Below are 14,601 nucleotides of genomic sequence, written 5' to 3'. Positions count from 1 at the left end.
TGGGACTAACCTATTAACCCAGAGCCCAGTGCCAGTTTCTATTTTTTGCCTGTTTTAGAATATCGAAGAAAAGGAAAATCAAACGGAGTCCAATTGACCTGAAACTTCACGGAATTCATTTTTGGAAGGAAAGCAACCCGGGAGACTTGGAGTCTACGTCAAGGAAGCTTCGAGGAGGCCATGAGGTAGGGGGGCGCGCCCACCCCCCTAGGGCACGCCCTCCACCCTCATGGGCCCCTCGTGGCTCCCCTGACGTACTTCTTCCACCTATATATCTCCATATACCCTAAAAACATCGGGGAGCGCAATAGATCGGGAGTTCCGTCGCCAGAAGCCTCTGTAGCCACCGAAAACCAATCTAGACCCATTCCGGCACCCTACCGGAGGGGGGAATCCCTCTCCGGTGGCCATCTTCATCATCCCGGTGCTCTCCATGACAAGGAGGGAGTAGTTCTCCCTCGGGGCTGAGGGTATGTACCAGTAGCTATGTGTTTGATCTCTCTCTCTCTCTCTCTCTCTCTCGTGTTCTTGATTTGGCACGATCTTGATGTATCGCGAGCTTTGCTATTATAGTTGGATCTTACGTTTCTTCTCCCCCTCTACTCTCTTGTAATGGATTGAGTTTCCCCTTTGAAGTTATCTTATTGGATTGAGTCTTTAAAGATTTGAGAGAACTTGATGTATGTCTTGCCGTGCGTATCTGTGGTGACAATGGGATATCACGTGATTCACTTGATGTATGTTTTGGTGATCAACTTGCGGGTTCCACCCATGAACCTATGCATAGGGGTTGTCACACGTTTTCGTCGTGATTCTCCGGTAGAAACTTTGGGGCACTCTTGGAGGTTCTATGTGTTGGTTGAATAGATGAATATGAGATTGTGTGATGCATATCGTATAATCATGCCCACAGATACTTGAGGTGACATTGGAGTATCTAGGTGACATTAGGGTTTTGGTTGATTTGTGTCTTAAGGTGTTATTCTAGTACGAACTCTAGGGCTGTTTGTGACACTTATAGGAATAGCCCAACGGATTGATTGGAAAGAATAACTTTGAGGTGGTTTCGTACCCTACCATAATCTCTTCGTTTGTTCTCCGCTATTAGTGAATTTGGAGTGACTCTTTGTTGCATGTTGAGGGCTAGTTATATGATCCAATTATGTTATTATTGTTGAGAGGACTTGCACTAGTGAAAGTATGAACCCTAGGCCTTGTTTCAACGCATTGCAATACCGTTTGTGCTCACTTTTATCATTAGTTACCTTGCTGTTTTTATATTTTCAGATTACAAATACCCATATCTACTATCCATATACCACTTGTATCACCATCTCTTCACCGAACTAGTGCACCTATACAATTTACCATTGTATTGGGTGTGTTGGGGACACAAGAGACTCTTTGTTATTTGGTTGCAGGGTTGCTTGAGAGAGACCATCTTCATCCTACGCCTCCTACGGATTGATAAACCTTAGGTCATCCACTTGAGGGAAATTTGCTACTGTCCTACAAACCTCTGCACTTGGAGGCCCAACAACATCTACAAGAAGAAGGTTGTGTAGTAGACATCACTCGGCCAGTGCCCTGACTAGGTATTTGTCTTCTGGTGCTCCCAGGATGGTGGTTCATGTAAAAAATATCTTTCCTTATCTTGATAAAAACCGACTTCGGCCTTTCAAATACAAGCTAGACACCATATGCAACATGCAACCACATATGACGTCTTGAAGTTAAAGCAAGCACCTGGGATGGTAGTTCACGGTGAGCGAGATCATCAACTCCAGAGCTACATTTATCATCTCCATCTGTTAAACATCCAACCTTTAAAGCGAAAACACGTGTCTTGCCTACCCGCAAAGCAAGTAGGAGCACCTTCTCTCTTTTCTTTTCTGCTTCTGTGAAGGCAGAGTCTGAAATACCCTTGCATAAAAACACAATAGTGAGAGTATGGGTGAAGTGTGTGCAGAACTAGTGCACTGTAAAAGTAGCACGTAGCAGGTGGCTGAAAAATAAATGGCATGAGACATATGATAGCTCTACAACATTGCATGGCAAACAAAATTAGATTCTACTTTGTATGATTTTGTAATATATGAGCACAAGAAATGCAGGTACTCCTCCAGCACACCACCACATGTGGTCCTATCAAGATAACAGTCGACTGAAAATAAATAGGTCGGTCGATTTTTTATGATCCGTCCAATCTATAAGGAACGTGCATATGGCCTTCGTCTATCACCTGCCGGTCACTGTTGACGATCTTTCTCGAACCGCCAGCGACCACCGGCCCAGGCCCCTGCCTCTGCCGCCCCGCCCTCCCCTCGACCTCACACCACCGCCGTGCTTGGCAGCGCCCCCAGGCCATCCCTTTAATCTCGACCGACCTCCAGATCGGGCGCCAGCATCTCTAGGCTCCACACGCCCCTAAGAAAACACTGAGGCGCTGCTTCCCTGGCGTAATAGGTGGACTAGCGCCTGTTACGTCGGGGAATGATTCCGTTAATTGGGAATCAATTGACTAGGAATTGAAATCCAGGGGGCGACGGACCTCTAGCTAAGGTGAAATAGTATATGAGGAGAAACCTTGTGCATCGTGAGTTACTAGGAACATCTAGTATCAAGAAGGAGCGGTCAGCTAGTGTCTTCTGTGGGATGAATACCGTGCAAGCAGACATGTAAGATTTACACGAATAAGGGAAGAGGAGTACCATTTTCGGTTGCCGATGTGGTCTCCTCCACATGTCACGGCGATCTTCTTCTTTTTGCCAAGGGAACCGATGTTTCGGAGGAGGGTGCAGGCTTGGACGAACCCATGGCCAAATTGTTGACTGTGTTGCCATGGCCATACGTCGGCGGAGGGGAAGAAGATCCGAGGCGGCGAAGGACGGCGTAGCAGGAACAACTCTGGTGCGGTGGACGGTGGCGAAGTTGGAGCGGCAACGGTGAGGCGCATGACAGCGTGGTTGAACTGGCTCGAGTACGGATGGCTCGGCCTCGACTTCAACTACTAGCCGTGGAGGGCGTTGCGGTTGAGGTTGCGGTGGATGATGACGTCGGGGTATCGGCTCCGGCGTGATGGAGGAGGGCGGCGGTTGATGGGTGGGATGGGGTGGCCGACGGAGGACTCTAGGGTTTCGCGGCTGGTGGAGAGGTAGTTTTGGCGCCCATGGAGTACGAATGGGGAATTGGACAGGGGGCGGGGGGCGAGGGGAGCTAAGGGAGATCCGTGTTTCAGTCTGGGACGCGCTTGTTTTTGGCTTTTTTGAACAGATGGGACGCGCTTGTTTGAAATTTGGGGAAAGTACAAACTTTACCCCCCCTCTTAAATTTCGGACCTACTTCGGGTCGGGGGTAGGATGGCAATCCCAGATGTCCCAAATAGTAGGCGGGAGTGATTTCGGCTGCACGCATGTGTGCTTAGGCAGCCATTGTGTATGAATGTTTTTCGGAGGCGGTTGCGTGGCGTCTAGATGATGCTACAAACCTACCCCGGTTTAGACCTTTGGACGTCGGGCCGGTAGGTTTCACGGGTCGGAGTTAGAAAAGTAATTTCCTTGTACTACCAAACATTGGTCTCACATGGTTTCGGGCGAGTATAGGCTCTTTTGGCGCTTCGTTCGAAATTTTGAAACAGAAACATTCACATTTAGAGTACTCTTGAACTTTGAGGATTGACCTAAATAGACAGCGTTAAATTTGACCTTATATGTTTGAAAACCTCATTAAATTATCCACTTATTTTTGAAATTTTGACACTTGAAAATCCTATAACTATGATTATTTTGGAATGGAGGAGCTAAGTTTGAATCTATTTTGTACACGACTATATATGCTATTATGTACAAAATCAGAGCAAAGATTGGTGCCCCCATAATTTAGGTATGATTTACAAATGCCATGATATCAGATTCAAATAATTGAATGGACTTCATGTTGAATTCGATTTTTTAAACCACCTTAAGTTGAATTCAAATGTATGCTAGTTCATAGCTAGCTATTTATAATGTTCATTGTGTAACTTTCGTATGTATAATGTGCTTTACACACACAACATGAACTATACTCACGTTTATATTCAATTGCTAAAGCGATGCATTGTCAGGAGTTCAAAATACTAACTATGTGGATAAATTATGTCGAATAATAACATAGACATGCTCAAATTCGATAGAATCTAGATGTCTGATGGATCAATGGTCGTTCCTTACGTGAATTGCAAATATCATCATCCTATCCTAATATTTGGATACAATTTATATCTTTAATCAATGTGTACATCAGTCTTTTACGTGTAGTTTCACTCTCCATTAGTGGTCTCTCACACGTGCTCACACTCTCTCTCCCGAGGTGTCTTTCTCGTAGACATGCTCTCGATATGCCCCTCCCTCCCTCTCGTAACCATTTACGACTGTTTTCACTAACCTTTATCACAAGAACTCTTCCTCTCACAAGCATACACACGCACAATCCCCATCGACCCTTTCTATATACATAGACCCGCCTACGTGTCTCCTGTATGCACATTATCTTTAGGCCTGTCTCTCACGCATTGTCTCACACCTCTCTTCCTAATCGATGAGTATGATTCTAGCCGAGCATTCTGTAGAATGCCCTTAAATTTAGGTTGGATGAATAGTAATATCAGAGATAAGGGGTTACCTTAGTCCGAGAACCCAGGGTTACAAATCCTAGCTGACTTTGTCAGTGGATGGGGAGTCCTTCACAGTTTTGCTATCGTTGTCTTGTACGACAAGTCATCCATGGGTCTCCCTAAATGCGTCACGGGCCGACCAATGTGGCGCAGGATGGAACCGAACCAAGGGCCTCACCTTGACCCACCAGACCTCACGCGGTGACACACCCTCTGCCCTCAGGTCTCGTTATCTTCTCACACCCACACATACCAACACAGACACCAGACAAAAAAAATCTCCTCGTGCCTCTATCCCCTCCCCCTTGCATATACACACTCAAGGGAATCTCTCGCCGTGACATCATATTAGTCTCTCTCTCTAGACCTCTCTCATTTCTCGTGCTATCTCTCCCACGCCCCCTCCCCTCGTCGGCCCCTCTATCCATGCCTCTCTCGAATACGTAATACACACACATACCTCTCTAGGCCCTGCCAAATACATCAACTACACATTCACACATGTTACATCACGTACCCCATTGATCTAAAAAGCCCTCTCTTCATGTTTATTTCGCATACAACATTCCTTTTGAATAAAGTGTGGCCAAAAAATTATTTTAGAATTTCTACATATATACAACATTACAAAGTTATATGGAGGAGTATGAACGTTAATTTGCATTGCATGGTGCCCACAATGATATTTATTCCGCACTGTGAATTTTTATATTTTTATACTATATATAAAGTTAGTCATAATAAAGAGAAACGAAGAGCATCTCTCTCCCCATCGCATACACCCCCTCTACGCCCCTTTCACGTACGCACACAAACTATCTCCAGGTCCTCTAAAAGTAAGCCCCCAGCACATTCACACATGTTTCATCTTTCTCTCGCGATATATACAGTGACGATCATTGTATTTGGAGCAAAGCGCGATACATACATTGGACTTCAGAATCCACTCATTACGGTCACCATTTATGTTTCGTGGTTATTATACAGTCACGGGCTCACCGTACAACTCTGTATTCTCAAGACACGACTAGTTGACCAGTTAAACACTCCACGTGGCACCTATAGTGTTGCATCACATTATCTCACTACCATTGGGCCCACCTGTCGGCTTGTATCTACTCTTCTACACTCTTATAAAAAATAGAGTTGGTGATGATGGTGTGCCTGCCATCCTGCAATATAGGCCGTCCGATTTATATCTGACGAATAGGAAGGAAACTATGGCAATTTTGCAAAAAGGTACCCACACACCTCTCCACATTTGCAAATAAGGCCTTCCCTCGTTCATCCTTTTCTCTCACAAGATAAACTAGTCATACAAATGCATCTTGATGTTACGTGCAACGCACGGGCATCTTGCTAGTAAGAATGAAAACAAACGACAAAAAAATATTGGACGGCGGTTTGAAGTCATGACCGCGGGCACAGCGGATAAGGTGGACTTGTATTGGTATGCTGAGTCGTCTGTTTTAACACACATGAGCTGGTGTGGTGCTTATACACACACGCACGCATGCACACGAACTGCATGCACGCAACACTCACACGAACACATGCAGCCACGCACGCATGCAACACTCACACATACACACGCAGCCACGCACGCACGCAACACACACTCTCTCTCACACGCATGCATGCACACACCACACGACCAACACACACTCTCACGCTCAAGTGCTCAACCTACACGTGCATACACACACATCAGGCCCTGACAGACACATACACAACCAGGCGATTCCCGCTCACGTGTTGGAGTTTGTCGCTCCTGCGTAAATTTGTGTTTATCTGACCTTTTTCCGATGTGAACTGACATGTGAGCCCCACAAGGAACGTGGTCAATTTAACTAGTCAACATGGTGCCATACAGACTATTTGGCTGGTCAACAGAGTGCAATCCGATGCTGAACGGTGAGCAAGTGACCATGTAATCACTGCAAAACATATATGGGGACCGTAATGAGCGTATTCTGAAGTTCGGTGACCGTATTACACTTTTCTCTCTGTACGCCCTCCAAAACTACATCTCTACACGTTCTCGCATGTTACATCTAACAACTATGCAATACAACACTACTACTACACTCTAACACAATAAATCATATGTGTTTTTAGTTTTACTAGATATCATATTGTTACTTAATTATTCAGTTTGCATACATTAAAATTGCCTTTGAAATGTATGACCAGTATCATCTACCGCGCGGGAAAAATCCCGTCCTTTCCTGTTTAATCGGGTTTGTATCGATGGATCGTGCGGAACAGCAAAACTATAGTACTATACAGTACAAGTGACAGTTCACGGGGCCGCTGTGTCATGTACTCCTTCGTCGTAAGAGTGGAGAGCTCGCTTTCATAAATGTTCTAGTCCCGTTTTCCGACATGTGGGACATCATACTACCGGGTCCACGTGCCATACCGAAATACAACGTAGAGCAGCAGGGGTGAAGCACTCCAGTCATGACGCCGGCGTAGTAATGAGCAATGAGGCATCAAATCACAAAGCTGCACCTTTCCCACAGTTAAGTTGGAGGGACGAAGTAATAATGCTAAAAAAAGAAGTTGGAGGGACGAAGCAACCATCATTTCACTCGTTGCTAAATCCGCTTCTCCCTCATCTTGTTCAAGTTAACCACGTGTTTCTTCTGCTGTTGTTCTGCCTCATGTGGGACACGGATCGGCTTGGTAAAGCACTGACATGTGGGACCGCATGTTAGCAAACCGCCAGACCAACGTCCTCTAAAAATAAGAAACCTCCCCCGCCATCCGTGTGGCAAAATCACCTCCTTTTTACTAATCTTAATTCTATAATTTTTTAGATCAATATAATTGAGATTTGTATAGATAGCACACAGGAGCAAAACCAAGTGGTACGGTTAAGGGCATCCACAGTGTGTAGCCAAATGTGAAAATAGCTTTTGGCATCGATGGGAACCATTATGGACGGTGCTGCCAAAGCCAAAAAGATGGAACCGAAGCTCCCTGATGGATTGATTGAAGGAATAGAAAAATGCAACGTCTCTCCTCTTGCTCCCATGCTTGGACGCGTGTACAGTATAGAGCATAGAGTCTACTCCCCTATCCCTTCTATCACAAATCACAAAGCATTGAGGCGTCAAATCACAAAGCACGGACGAAGCAACCATCATTTCACTCTCCGCTGACTCCGCTTCTCCATCGTCTTCTTCGAGAAACCACCTCACCGCACTAAGGTGGACGGGCGACGCTATTGTGTACTAGTAGTACTAGTGCATTTACGCGTCCTTTGGTTCAACGGACTTCCTGGATGCAAATAAGGCGGTTGTCTCGGCTTGCAGGCGGCACTTGCGAACGACTTACCGTGGTCTTCCTCAACGGTGTTCTTCGTCGAATGCACTTCGCCAAACCACAACGTTCGAGATATCGTCGACGTCACCACAATGGGGAAGGAAGTCAAATAGTTACCACCTCCATTTTTTGTACACAAGGCCAGTATATCAAAATTACAATTTGCAAAAGGCCACTAACACTAATCGAGGCAAAATTGATGGGGTTTGCCTCGTACTAGCAACCAAGGACATTAATATACCCTTCCATGCATGCGGAAGTGAGAATGTTGGTTTGCATGACGCTGCATTAATCAAGCGATAAGGAGTGAGATGGTTAGCTCTTTAGGCTTTGGAGAAAAAATACACATTAATTGACACGTCAAACGAGAATTTATATCGATTAATCCCGCGAAGGAAAGCCCTGCCTTTCTTTATTAACACTAGTACTCCTAGTACGTACGTACTTATCCTGTTTGGGTCTAGACCTTGCATTGCCATACTTCACCACACATTTTTGCCAAGCTTTCCTAAAGTTTTCAAAATGAAAAGGAGGTACACTTGCGCACGGCTATCACGGTCGCACCACACCCTCACACGGTCGCTCCGCACCCTCACACAGTCGCTCCTGCATGCCGCAAACCCAATCAAGGGAACACACCCCTCACTGAGACGTGCTACCGCATGTGAACAAACCAAACTCAGACATCCTACCGTTGACACATAATTTTCATTCATACAATATGTTTATCCAACCGCATGTTGGGGAGGATCCGTACGACCCGTGCGATGGTCTGTTGGGGAAGAAGAAGAGGTGAGGAAGAAGGGTTAGGAGATGTAGGATATTCATCCAACTGCCTGAAATGGTAGAATGACTCAAATGATGAAAGTCACGCGACTTTCATAACAATATATGTTTTTACACAGCAAAAGATCCCTAAAAACAACAACATAAAGAAAAACTATCACTGCTCACGGAATGAGACGGTCACGTCGTCTTTGGCTGCGAGCGTGAACCAGCCGTAGCTGCCGACGTGTGTCTCCGCACCATGGTTGTCCTCGGTCTTCAGCTACTCGTTCACGCGGAGCGTGCGGGTGCTCTGCATGGAAGAGAGAACCGCCCGGTTCAAGTCGAGGACGTCCGGTTCTACCTGCACGAGGGCCTCGATGGTAGTGGCATCCGCGCGCTTCGTGTCGAGTTGAGCCTCCACCGCGCGGTTCAAGTTGAGGATGTATGATTCCGCCTACAGGAGGGCCTCGATGGCAGCGACATCCGCGTGCTCCGCGTCAAGTTGAGCCTCCGCCGCCCGGTTCAAGTCGAGGACGCCCGGTTCCGCCTGCAGGAGGGCCTCGATGGCAGCAGCATCCGCGCGCTCCGCCTCAAGTAGAGCCTCCGCCGCCCGGTTCACATCCACGACATCTGGTTCCGCCTGCAGGAGAGCCTCGATGGCAGCAGCATGCGCGCACTCCGCGTCGAGTTGAGCCTCTGCCTCCCGGTCCTCCTTTAGTATCGCCAGCTTGAACCATTGGTCTGCCTGCACCATGGGGGGCCCGGACGCCAGCACGAAGTCGACGTCCATCGTCTCATACCCATCGGGGGCCTTCTGCACCGCGACCTCTGCCATGAACATTGGATCAGCTTCCTCCTCCTTGTAGCTTGGCTCCAGAGAACTCGGGGATTGGCCCACCGCAAAGCGAGCTTGGGAACGGAAGTCTGTGATGCCTACCGCCGCCGCGATTTCTGTGCGGCGTTCCGGCATCATCATCTTGTAGTACGTGATCTTGCGGTGCACCATGGCTTTCCGGCGAACTAGGGGACGCTTGATGCGGGCTAGGGGATCTAAAGGTGGAGGAATGGGCTGGAGAGGAGGTGTGGTTTTGGGGCAGTGGCTGGTGTAGGCCGAGCAGCGAAGGTTCTGGTGTGAATAGTGGTTCCGGTGATGACCGGTCAATCGGTTTTGACTGTACATCACTCTTGTCCCGTTCGTGTTGCACCCCGGCACACTGGACTCTCCACGTCGCTCATCGAATGGAATGCACTTCGTCTTGCGTTTTTGCTCGCTTGTGGGACCTAGTTGAGAGCAAACCGACATCCCTCCCCCTCCCCCGCCCGCGTCATTTATACTACCACTCCCTCCGTTTTATGCGGAGTAAATAGAAACAGAGGGAGTATACTACGGATGAGGATCCCCTGACGTGGCCGAACCCATTGATTAACGGACTTGCGGGGCCTAGCAAGCATGGGGCCCGCCAGTAAGTGAACGAAAGGGAGGGTAAGGCAGGGATACCTACGTCAGAGAATCCACTCCCACTACTACTCCCTCCTTCCATCTACAGGGCCTAATGTGTTTTTCGAGGCTAACTTTGACCAAATGTTAGAGTAATAATATATGAAATGCAACTTACATAAAGCATACGGTCAAATTTGTATGTGAAAGGAGCTTCCAATGATATAATTTTCACATAATACATCTCATGTACTATTAATCTTGTCAATAGTCAATGGCGATTTTGAAAAACGCATTAGAGCATGGTTAATAATATAGCCAGCCGATGGCTATAAGGAACTGCCATGTCATCTATAGCCATCATCTATATGCACTCATACAGTAGTGTGGGCTATAATGTTGGCTATTTCCCGCAAAAAAGGTTGGCTGGTACTTTTTTCCATCTCCTCTCTATCTCTTTCTTCATATTTATTGTATTTAACATAGAATGCGTATATAGCTACGCTCTTGCATGAGAGCTCACTCCCCTTACTTTTTCACATCTCTCTCCTCCACATAGGCCCTATATAAATGGAAGGAGGGAGTACTATGAGCACTGCATACTCTACTACAGATGTTGTCAGTACTCCACTAGTACTACTAGTCGTGAACCCGTGCATCCGCACGGGATAGTTATTTCCAGTTGAAACCCCTTATTTGAGATTCCACTCAATGATTTCTTTGTACCTCAGATTTCAGAAGTCTAGTAATAGTAGGTTTATAAAGTATTCAACAAAGAGATCATGGTGATAATTATGAAAATATACTTCATGATCCATTATATGATATATAGATAGTCCAAAAATATCGATTGTCATAAAAATAATTGCAAAGAAACATCATATACTGAAAAATATTAATTTCACGTATCACCATCTATATAGACAAATATCTTATATTTTTGTCTACTAATTTAATTTACCAAACCTGAAACAGAAAAGAAATAAGAGCTACCATGAATGAGTTGTTGCATCAAATGTAGGCAAGCATGCATCTCCTTAAAAGATAGTCGAAACTATAGATGTGTCCCCATGTTAAGCATTAAGTGTGTCAAGTAGAAGGAACATATGAGATAAATATGATATAAATAAGCTTGACAAATTTCATAATATTTCAGTAATCATCGCATTCATGTAGAGGAATGCTACTGATTCTTGAATATGATGTCACAATTAATTAGAGTATAAACCTACTTACTTTATATGCTCACAATTCATGTCTAGTGAACTCGCACATGTAAGTATAACATAAGTAAAAACTACAGATAAATTTTCTTGGAAGTTTCATTGTGTTACTGGATCAGATTTCATTACATAGCAGCTCTTACTGTAAAGGTCGTCCAAGTTCTATACAACAGAATAAATAACCCATACCAAAATCAACTCACATATGAGGTTTTAACTTGAGCATAATTTATTGACCCAGCCTTGTTGCTTCGGATAATACTGCCCAGTGCACCTTCCTGGGCTCATCAAATGCATAGAGACTGTATAGTCAAAACAAAAAAAATGCATAGAGACTTCATATCTGCAAAACAACACTATAAAAAATATTACATCAGAACATAGCATCATTTGGCTTGGATCAGAACACTATTAAAATTGATCAGTGGGTGAGCATAAAATTGAAAGAACATATTAAAGTAAACAAAACCATAGTTTTTGCTCGTAAAAAACAGAGAGAAATAAAGTAAGGAATTATGGAACATATAAAAAGCACTAAATAATCTTCATCTGATATGTTATTAGGTCTATTAATAGTCAACAAAATCACAAAGTGAGATAACTATAAAGGGGAACCCAGGCAATGCTCAAATGGTACTGCAGGGGCTGCTTGAAGGCCTCCAAACTATCTGAACAACTGTGTTCTTGAGAAACACATCAAACTATACAATCTACAAATATCAGCACGACACTGGCACAATAACTTGTTACTTGGAGTTCAATGCTCAAGCAAAGAGCAACCTTCGACGTCGAATAACATGGATTAGTCGAGCAGTCCAGGTCTCAATTGATGGCGCCGAGGTGAAGGCCTGGTCGAACAGAGATACCTCCATGTTTCGTGATTTTTAGGTTAATCTAACAATGTCTATTTTCCTTTGATCTTGACCTGGTGGCTTTTGATTGGTTCGTCTTAGAATATAAGATAATCAATGAATTGAAAGAAAGTAGGGAGTGAGATATATCGAAAGGACTAATGAATCTCCATTTAATATCATTAGCTTTATTACATAATCAACGAAGTCCAAAGTTGAAGTTACTATTAAACGGGAACCCAAGAAAAGCTCAAATGGTTCGAGGCCTCAAAAACTACCTGAACAACTCCGCTCCTGAGAAAAACGCATCAAACTGTAAATCTACAATAAAAATCAAATCATATTACTGCACACACACTTGAAATAAACCCATTAAATGAAAAATCAGAACATTACCTGCAAGTATGGGCACACAACTCGTCTGCTCCTTTCTGCTTGCCTGTGAGAGAACTAATTATCACGTGTACACGATGAAGGATGCATAACAACAGAAAATTCAATCGGGAGATTCAACAAAACCTAGCTGTAGCAGGTTTTCTCTCCTAAAACCATCACGTGCATCCATTAGCACTTTCAAACTGCAGGAAAAAATAATTAGCTAAGAGAAAGAAGAGTGGATTTTACAATATCTTGTTGCAGCTTACACCTAATCTCCATAAGTTGGGTGGAAGAAGATGATGTACAATCTGGTTTCAAAAAAGATCATGTACAGCCTGCTTTGCGTGACAGTGGATGAAACAGCCCTAAGGATCCAAGAATATAGGCAACGGAGGCAGGATCGTGATAGAGATGGTGCTGGTCGATCTGTACCAACAGTAGTGGCTAGAAGAAGAGCGGGGAGGCAACCACATGCCAAGGCAGTTGGAAGACGGAAGATTGTTTCCCCGCTTATTCACAGCTGTTGCGATGGTCGAAAGCACAAAAGGAAGATTGAAGGAAGATGTACGTGCAGAGGGATCATTGCAAGGTCACGTAGGGTGAGATCAGAGAGATGGCTAGGTACGATTGCATTGGTTGCACAATTTGGCTGGAATGTAAAGGGAGATATGTTTCTTTTAGACATGAATCTTTGTTTAATTAGTGGTGGAAGAATAATATGCCCTAAATTTTGGTATTGAGTCAGTATAATAAAATCAACTATTAAAGAGGGCAGGAATACTCTAGGTGACATCCTGTGTATTTAGGGCATCTGGTGAATGATCAGACATTGGTATAGAAGCGGCCCTATGGAGTGATAATCTGTAATATTTCTCAGGTGGGGAGTAAGCTAGGAACGATCATCTGCATGGAGATGTGTAAAACACTTAAATTTTGCATGCTATTCTTTTTCATACTTTTTAATGTATCGAGAATGCTATGTTCCAAATAAAGTCAAAAAAGCTTGCCATATCTTACTTCTTTTGATACCTAGAATAAAACCAAATCTAATAGGTTTCAACAAATTCCATAATAACACACAAAAGAAGCATGGATTAATTTTAGTTGCCCTTCACCTCGTCCATCACACAGCTAGCAATGGATGTCGGACACACATGCGCGTGCATGTAAACTGTTGGTAGCGTGCATGTAAACTGTTTTACCAACAGAGTCCACCTATATTGAAAAATGAAGAAACGCCAAGTGATGAGAGTACTGTCGAGAAACGTACCTCCTGGTTTCAAATCAACCTGCAATTTTCATCTCACGTGCTTGGATGTGTAGGAAAAACGATTTGTTGGAGTAGAACGACATTGTCTCCTTGCTCAGCTGAGAGCCGATTGGTAATCACGCCACCATAGCCACTTTGGTCTATTGGTCATCTGTTCCAAAATTGAGTTTTCTGGCAACAATGCGTGACCATGGAGGACTATTGTTCAACCTGATTTTCAATTGTGCTTCAATGATCTAAACATGAGAGAAATATACTCACCGTTGCCAGATTGATGTCGTGGAAGGTTGTGGAGCCCAAGCCTTCGAGGAATCTCAGTATTCACATATATCTATGTTGGATCAGTCTGAGCTTGAGTGGAATTTCAATAATCTCAGATCTAACTTGGAGCAGCCGGCGGCAATATGGGGAGAAGGAAGCGAGGTGGCGGCAGCGATGACGTGGAGTCGATATATCTGTTTTGAGGTCTACGTAGAGTTTTTTAGGGCTACGAAGATTTTTTTTCTTGGAATAGCTACGTGGAGCAGATAGAAGGGGCCTGTGTACAACCATGAAAGCATTGTAGACATGTTCAATCGGCTGGGCTTTCTAATCAAAATATCTTGGGCCGAACTGAGCTGGCCTCTATTTTCTACAACCGTGCGTGTCATGCCTTCGGTGCATTTTTTTGCTGGCGAGAATTATATGGT

General features: G+C 44.6%; 1 long non-coding RNA gene across 1 annotated transcript; it reads right to left on the bottom strand.

Moving 5' to 3' along the window:
• Positions 1-12,558: 12,558 nt before the first annotated feature.
• On the bottom strand, positions 12,559-14,344 carry LOC123058566 (uncharacterized). Its single transcript, XR_006427238.1, has 4 exons — positions 14,174-14,344; positions 13,913-14,083; positions 12,784-12,842; positions 12,559-12,703 (listed from the first exon to the last, which is right to left on the bottom strand). It is a non-coding gene; the product is annotated as an uncharacterized lncRNA (long non-coding RNA).
• Positions 14,345-14,601: the final 257 nt, after the last annotated feature.

Source organism: Triticum aestivum, chromosome 3A (assembly GCF_018294505.1).
Source record: "Triticum aestivum cultivar Chinese Spring chromosome 3A, IWGSC CS RefSeq v2.1, whole genome shotgun sequence".
NCBI classification, from domain to species: domain Eukaryota; kingdom Viridiplantae; phylum Streptophyta; class Magnoliopsida; order Poales; family Poaceae; genus Triticum; species Triticum aestivum.
Note: the sequence above shows the minus strand (reverse complement) of the source record. Positions and strands in the feature narration are given on the sequence as shown.